Genomic DNA, 8875 nt, shown 5'->3' with positions numbered 1-8875 from the left:
CAGTCTTTCAACGCCTCTCTCTCTCTTTCGCAAGAAAAGTTGACCCACACAACAAAGTAAAGCTATTTTTCGGCTACGAGCCGACAGGGACCCCGCCGTTTTAGTCAGAGGTCCCTTTACTACAGTTCGGAGTTGCGGACCTTCAGTAACAGTAATAAATCACACAGCAATAGTACATTCACGTTGTTGTAAAAAGCATGATAATATATTAAGTAATCCAAAGTATTCAGAATACGTTACTGTCATTGAGTAACGTAACGGAATACGTTACAGAATACATTTTGGGGCATGTATTCTGTATTCTGTAATGGAATACATTTTAAAAGTAACCTTCCCAACACTGTATATACATATATATCCATGGGAAAGAAGGGAAAAGGTCCACACACACGCAAAACCTTCCTCTTTAGTAACTCACACTCTCGCTCCACACGCACCTCGCCACTCAGCCACTCTCAGATAATCCAGGGACAGGAAACAGGAACAGGTGCAGGGGAATCTATAGGAGAAGCTAGCGATTCACACAGGATAAACAGGTTTTGCCGGGGCTGCACTAACACTGGTTACTCAACAATCCAGTGACAAGAAGCACTGAACCACCATCTTAAATCGTGGCAAGGTAATCAGGCAGATCAGCGGCAGGTGAGTAATCAAGCTAGGCCAATGGGCCAAAGGTGCCGCCCAGGCAGACAGAGGACAGAGGAGAGCGAGAGAAAGAGCACAACAATAACAAAAACATCTGACCAGCTGGGGAGGCACGGAGGCCATGACAGGTGAATCTGAAAGCTGAGCAGATAGGAACCCAATGAGAATCAATAAGAATCAAATGGATAGGTGATATCGATAATGGAATCAGAATCACTGGATTTTTCCTTCCTATTCCAAACAAAGTGGGTAGAGGCTTTCACAAGAACTTTTGTCTACTCTGGTTAGTGAAGTGGTGAACTAATTTGACTTCAGAGAATACTCTGGCTGTATCAACCAGATTTGGATAAAAACATGTTTCACATCATTCCTCAGCAGAAACAAATAGCATATTACATTCAGAGGGATGACAGAAACATGTGGTGAGGAATTAGGGAAAGAATGAAGAGAGCGCATGGATGAAGATTGATAACTAAGTGGGAAAATTAATTAAAACCTACGATATGCAGCTGGCTGAATGCAATTCTGATTCTCTTAGCTCTTTCTTTTTAAAAATGTCTTTTTTCCATTTATTCCATTTATCAATGTACACACACACAAAAAAATCCACACTCGTCCTGGCTGTCTTTTTTTGTCCTTCAAGCTCAAGTCCCTCCCTCGGGCCTTGGACCTTGAGAGTCCTGCACAGTATCTGCGCTGTTCCTGTGACTGCGCTCTTGTGGACAGATATCTCAGTGGTTGCTCCTGGGATCTGCTGGTGCCACTCGCCCAGTTTCGGGGTCGCTGTCCTGAGTGCTCCAGTTACCACAAGGACCACTGTTACCCTTACTCTCTACATCTTCTCAAGCACCTTTCTAGCCCTTGATATTTCTCAAGCTTCTCATTCTTCCTGATGTTGCTATCAATTGGTGTAGCTACAGCTATCTCTACAGGCTTCTTCCTCTGCTATTCCACCACTACTATGTCCGGTTGGTTAGCCATCACCAATTTGTCCATCTATAACTGGAGGTCTCACAGAATTTTAGCTTGGCCATTTAAATAATGGTAATAGCAAAATCTCCGTTAGCGAGTTAGCCCCGCCCCCGTGCATGGGGCTTCAAGGCGTCAACGCATTAGCGTGGTTAGTTCGTTAACATCATTTTAACGAGATTAACGCTGACAGCACTAGTTGGATTAGATATTTGTATTACTGAGCAGTTGAGCTGGTGTACTTAATATAATGGCCAGTGAGTGTAAGTTTTAGTGAAGGTTAAATCATGACATAGAAACTTACTCAAACTCTTGTTGCTATCTTGGAAAATCATAGTCAAAATATTTACATTATGGACACAATTGTAATTAAATCAAGTTCAAATTATAATCCTGATTGTCTGAAAGATAACACCTACAAACACATCTCTCTAAACACAGTAACAATGATCTTTTAACATCATTAACAGGCTCCTTTGAAATACAGGCCCGTTAGTTAATAATATCCAGTCCTCTGTCAACAGTAATTGTTGCACTTGTTAACAGCTACATTAGACACAGGTGTAAATTAAGGTGCAGATGAATACACACACAATACTACATCCACACAATTATATTTAAATCAGGTTCCAGTGTCATTCTCATTAAAACTTTGTAATTAAGAGATGCTAATAAATGCAGAAGGACCTGCAGGTGCACAAACAACTTATAATTCTGCTATGTCACGGAAGCAGGTGCAAAAGTTAAATGCACACACAAATAACAAACATACTGTTCAGTAGTCTTTGTGCACATTCATGGTTTTGTGAGTAAAATGCTAAAACTGTGAGTGTATGTCTGAATACGACAAACCACAAATTCTGCATTTTTATTCTGAACATCAAGCATGCAAGTATGTGCCCATTGTTTTTTTGGGGTTTTTTATTGTTTTTTTTGGTTTTTTTTGGGGGGGGGGGGGTTGAGGGGGGGTAATTTACTGCACTGAATCACAGCCCCAGTGGTGTTCAACCTCAAGCTGAGAGAACAGAGAAAGGGAAGAAGCAGGAAAGCAGTTTGAGCCTCGTGAGCACCTCTCCGCAGGCGGTCCGCATGTCTGCACTCTGCCTGATAAGAGAAAGGAGAGATGCAGGGGTCAAAGACAGAGAGAAGGAGAAACATGCATGAACCCTATGAGGTTCTACCAAACAATGTGCCATTTAGCTCTTCTCACACTATACACAGCAAAAATGCCAGTGTTGATTTTTCAGTGTTAGTAGATTTCAACAGAGTTCCGAGTTAGTTCAACACATCGGGAGTTGATTCCTGAAAAGTGTAAGTGTAGATTTTAGTCGTTACTGCATTTTAACACTGTGGGTGTTAAATTAGACCACACCTTCATTTCCTGTGGAGCTTCGCAATCCAGAATCTTCGGTCGCCATTTTTTCTTGCTGATGCGGTAAGTTTTATTCGGTTAAATATTAAGTTTTAGATTGATGTTAGAACAAGTAACATGATAACTAGTAAAAGAAATAGTATTTATATCAAAATACATCATCTTTAAGTGTCATATTTGAATTTTAACTGTTTTTGTTAAGCTGGGCTACTGCTAGCTAGAACTCTGCAAAGTACCAGTTTCTTTCCTAATATTCATTTAGCATAATCTGGCTATTGGCAGACTGTAATGAATATTACATGTTAATATATTTCACAGTTTTTATTAAATGCCTTTTATTTATTTTCGAATTAAACTGCCAAAGCCTTAGGGTCAGTGGTCTCAAACTCGCGGCCCAGAGGCCACTCGTGGCCCAAAGGCCACTTGCGGCCCACGTCAGGTGAGGTGAAGAAGTATAATGCAATTTGGCCCTTAAAGTGACTTTTTTTTGTCATTAGCCAAAAATGATTTAATATAAAGGCAATGAGGGCAGAGTGTTACCGGCCCTCATGGGTAGTGTAGTCCGTGCTGCGGTGAGAACGTGTGGAACTGCCCCTCCCGTTGTGTGTTTGAGCGCGAGAGAGGGAGAAAGTAAGAGCTGTTACCGATGAGAAATGGAAGAAGAGAGCATGTAAATATAATAATAACCACTGCCGCCAAAATGAGTGCCTGGTTGTAAGAAAGCTGTTAAGATTCGACTGTACACTGTGTTCGCTGACAGTAAAGCTACAAGCCCGACAACCCAGCGTATTGGCCAGAGGTGTCATTACCACGGTTCAGAGCCGCGGACCTGGCCGAGGTAACAAGAGAGTACAAACATGTGGAGGGATTGGCTTTGTTAGTTCAGTGAGAGTCAAAAACTAATGTGTACACTTATTTCTGCATTTTTATTTTGTTAAATATGAATAAAATTACAGCAGAAGTGCTGCAAAGTGTCTGACCAGAAAGAGAGGACCATTGTGTTAATTTGGTAGTTCAATTAAAGGCATCGGTTAGTTAAGAGGGAGAGGGGGGGATGCGTTCATATTTGCAGTTTTGTCTTGTTATACAATATTTGAAATTTAAAAACGAACAAACCAAACGCTACATTGTCAGGAATATTTGTGGGGAGGGTTTTTATCGCTTAAAATATATAAAAAATAATAAAATAGAAATATGGTTCCTACTAACCCCTGTGATAGTTGAGAGAATACTGTATTGCAGTCATGTTACACAGCTTGTACTACTTAAAAAATGGATCAAGGATGTTTTTCTTAACAAAATTAATTTTAACTCAGTCTAAAGGGACTAGACATGCTAGATATTTTGCAAAGAAATGGTGTTATATGCTGGACCTTATTTTACTCTTGGCAGGTGGTGATATGCTGGTTCCCGAGAAGAGATGAACTAATCAAAGTCAGCTTTTCAAGACAGCCCCAAGACTCTTCGCAACTTGTGTTCAAATGTGAGGCCGTTGTCAGGTGATAAATGCAAGGAAGAGGCACTCAACTGACATGAAACATGTCAAAGACAACATGAAGGTGACATTTCAACATAGGCAAAAAGTGGTTCAAGAACCTGCCATAGCTTCTACTGTCCTGGACCTTTTCCCAAGATTTCTGGATACACCTGGCTTGGTAAGGCATAAAATAATTTAATGACTGCTTTGTGGTTCCTTTGTTTGTTTTCTTGTTAATGTGTTGTTTCTGTTGTTACACTTTGTGTTTAAGATTGACCAAGACTTCACAATGCTGTTTTTTGGGGAGGAAGTGTCTGGTAAGTTCCTTGCAAAGTGGCCAACATTCTTCAAGCCAAGGATCATCAAAGATTGCAAAAATCTGTCCCAGAGTACAGAATTGGATGAGCTGCTCATTTCTGCACAGCGTTACTCTAACGAGGCTGGTAAGTGTAAGTTAGAAATGGTAGATTTTGCATGCCTTTACAGCATTTGCTTAATTCCCACAACACAATATATCACTCATTTCTGTATGGTATGAAAACAAGCTTACAAACATGTTAAACCTGAAATGACATTTAATGTAGTTTGAACACAAAAAAAGTTACATAATCTTACTATTGTTATGACTCGATATCTACTTCACTTGGTGGCCAGAAGATTTTAAGTCTCTAGAAATGAATTTTTATACCAAGGCGCTGGAAAACTGCCTTATTAGAAAAATTATCAGGTGTCTAAAATGTCATCATGGTATTACATAACGTGGAAAAATGACTGCTGTGGTCCTTTAAATGACAGTAATTGTGATGATCTTAATTTCTATTCTGTAGTTTGGGACTGCGAGGCGGCTGCCATCTTTTGCTGCTTCACTTCACTCCAACATCTAAGGGAAGGACGTCTTCAAAGATTAGCACATCAGATGCTGCTCACCACCTAATGAAATTCATCAAGGTATGCTTTTTAGAATTGTATATTTCTCTTTTGATGAGAACAGATGCAAATTATCAACGGCTGATATTTTAAGATGGCAAGGTGATCCAACCTGCAGCAGATGTATCTATCCCAGACAAGCTTGGTGTTGCAGGACTGACATGTCATTGTTTCTATTAAAACTAAATGTACACATTGAAACAAAAATAATTGTGCGCGCGGAGTGAAACATTTTAATATTGTCATAATTTCAAACAGCAATGCCTCAACATCAGATTATCAATTTTGTTTAATGTGAATCACTTGGTTTCTTTCTCTCCCTCAGGTGGGAGGTAGCACAGAGGCTTTTCTTAAGGCTGGCCCCACTCAGCCATTCGTCCTGTGGGTTGGAGAAAGAAAGAACATCATCCAAAGTTTCTACCCAAAGTTTCTACATTGTCCTAGATCAAAAGGTCATTCCCTGTGTGACACAGATGGGAGATGCAGGTTTTGACAAGGCAAAACTTTTCAAGGCACATTTTTTAATTTGCCGTGTCCTTTGATAAGGCATTGGACAACTTCTACACATTCATCCAGACCATCAAGTGTATGGCATTGATGTTGGCAGCGTGAAGGACAGTCCTCGGGTCAATGAAACAAGAGGAAGTCTTCACTGTACGGTTTAAAGATATCCACTATTCAGCACTTTGACTGGAAATGTTCATCTGTTACATTTGCAAGATACACCACACAAGTTGCTCAGTGTTATTTAGACATTTGAAGTTCCAGCATGGTTTGTACCCAGGAAAGTTTTTACGTTTGACCTGTGGAGAGCCTGGATGTTCATTTATCTTTCACACGTACTCTGGTTACAAGCGGCACTTATTCCGAGCACATGGAGACTGCGTTCACTCTGAGGTCATCAACAATTTTGAGCCTGTACCTAACGATGGAACCTCTGTTTCACAGCCTGTAAATGTGGCTCATCCCATGACAATAACTACACCGGTTCCAGTTGAAAAAAGGCAAATACTGAACATGTGCAGCTCTGTTATTGCTCAAGTACAATCATCAGGAGTTCCTGAAAGTACTGTACAGTGTTTAGTTGGTTCATTGGAGGAACTGGTTAATGACATCCATGCACATGCAAAACAATCTGTTGTCGACTGTTTGTCAACTGATACATCAAGAGAAACCTTAGAAAAAGTTGAGGATTGCTTTGATCAGCTTGAAAATCCATTTTCATGTCTTAACACAGAATCTAAAAGGATAAGATATTTTGAGCAAAAATGGAAAATAGTTGAACCCATAGAGCATGTTCTTGGTGTGCATTTTGATGTACGCAAAGATAGAACAACAGGGACATACAGGCAAGTTCCTGTCAATGATAAATTCATGTACGTTCCTATCATGGGATCCCTTTCATCTATGTTTCGAAACAGTGAACTTTGTAGCAGTTTCCAGAAAAAAAAAACTAAACATGGAGGGATTGTACAGAGATTTAAATGACGGCTCCTACTTCAAAAATCACAGTTTATTCTCACAACAAGAACATGCTCTCCAGATCCAGCTCTACTATGACGATTTTGAAACTGCTAATCCTTTAGGCTCAAAAAAGGGGGTGCACAAACTTGGTTGTATTTATTTTGTTTTGAGAAATTTGCCACCAGAGTTAAATTCTGTGTTGATGAACATTCATCTTGTAGCCCTTTTTCATTCAGAAGACTTAAAAAAATATGGGTTTGATCCTATCCTAAAGCCACTTGTTGATGATCTAAAGATTTTAGAAACTGAAGGAATGCAAGTGCCCTTTTCAGCCACACCTGTGAGAGGTTCGCTTTTTCAGATTACAGGTGACAACTTGGCTTTACATAGCATTTTTGGTTTTGTTGAATCATTTAGTGCAAACTATTGTTGTAGATTTTGTTTAACTGATAAGACAGAGTTGCAGTCAGTTTTTAGTGAAGATCATGTAGGCTTAACACTGCGTTCCAAAGAACTTCATTACAAACACTGTGGTGCCATTCAACAAAATCCTGCTTTGGCCTCAACATTTGGTGTAAAAAGAAATTGTTTACTCAATTCACTTCGGCTGTTCCATATTTCAGACAACTATGCTGTAGACATAATGCATGATCTACTAGAGGGAGTGGTGCAGTATGAGTTAAAGCTTGTGTTTCAGTACTTGATTAAGACCTCTTTGATATCCTTGAATTCATAGTCACAGAGAATTATAAGCTTTAACTACGGATATGCACAGAGAAGGAACAGGCCAGGTGGGCTAAAACTGGATGACAACAGCAAAGATCTTGGGCTTAATGCTGTGCAGTCATGGTGTCTTTTGCGGAATAGCCCATTGATTTTTGGAGATATCGTTTGCAGAAATGATGGACATTGGAACTTGCTACTTTTGTTAGTTCAAATTGTGAACATTGTTTTTTCACCCATTATAACTCATGGCATGACTTGCTATTTGAAACATCTGATTGCCGATCATCACAAGGCTTTCAAATCTCTCTTTCCAGAACGGAATTTGATTCCAAAGCACCACCTAATGATCCATTACCCACGCTGCATTAGAAAAATTGGGCCACTCATACATATGTGGTGCATGAGATTTGAAGCAAAGCACAAGTTCTTCAAAAGATCTGTAAAGAACTTTAAAAATATCACAAAAACACTAGTAAAAAAACATCAGAATCAATTAGCCTTTCATTTTGAAAATTTTTATTTTAAAAGATTACAGTTCGGCCCCATTAATGAAGTCTTGGCCAGCAGCTTAAAAGGCAGTGAAGCACTGAATAAAATGTTTGATGTTTCTTCTATTGTTTCTACAACTTCCTGGGTCAAAAGTTATGGTACAGAATATCAAGTTGGGATGTATGTTTGTTCTGGTGTTGAAAATGAGATGCCTTTGTTCAGTAAGATTGTCAGTATAATTGTTAGCGATTTCAATACTTATCTTCTAACTTGTAAGGTCTCAACAGTATATTTCAATGATCACTTAAATGCATTTGTTATTGAGGATGGATTAGATGTCTTTGCACTGATCTCTGTAGATGATCTGGTGTACTATAGACCTTATGATAGGCAATTTTCAAATGGCACTGATGACAAAATGTACATTGTCCCATACTGTAATTTTGTATGACTTGTTTACTTGTGGTGTATCTGAATACAAAGTATTTTGGAACGTTAATGTCTTGTATTTCTTTGTAATGGGTGGATGTTGGGGGTTAATTGTAGCAGTAGAGATATCAGAGATTAATGGGAGTTTATTGTAATCTGGTGGTATTAATGATTTGACTGACACTAGTGTTAGTGTTAGAAAATTAACACTATTCAGAGTTGAATTTTTTAACACCAGGGCTAGTGTAAAGTACCACCAACACTTTTCGGTGTTAATTTTTAACACTTAACACCAGTGTAGAATATTTTTGACACTGGTCAGTGTTACTCAGTGTTAATTTTTAACTCTGTGCAGTGTTAAAATAACACTAGCTCGT

At 39.1% G+C, this 8875-nt stretch overlaps 1 long non-coding RNA gene across 1 annotated transcript; it reads left to right on the top strand.

Annotated features, from left to right (window-relative positions):
* The first annotated feature begins 2902 nt into the window (after positions 1 to 2902).
* LOC308403573 lies at positions 2903 to 8568 on the top strand. Its single transcript, XR_013972936.1, has 5 exons — positions 2903 to 3049; positions 4379 to 4641; positions 4735 to 4906; positions 5291 to 5411; positions 5716 to 8568. It is a non-coding gene; the product is annotated as an uncharacterized lncRNA (long non-coding RNA).
* Positions 8569 to 8875: the final 307 nt, after the last annotated feature.

Source organism: Rhamphochromis sp. 'chilingali' (genome assembly GCF_963969265.1).
Source record: "Rhamphochromis sp. 'chilingali' genome assembly, chromosome: 10".
Taxonomy (NCBI): Eukaryota; Metazoa; Chordata; class Actinopteri; order Cichliformes; family Cichlidae; genus Rhamphochromis; species Rhamphochromis sp. 'chilingali'.
Note: the sequence above shows the minus strand (reverse complement) of the source record. Positions and strands in the feature narration are given on the sequence as shown.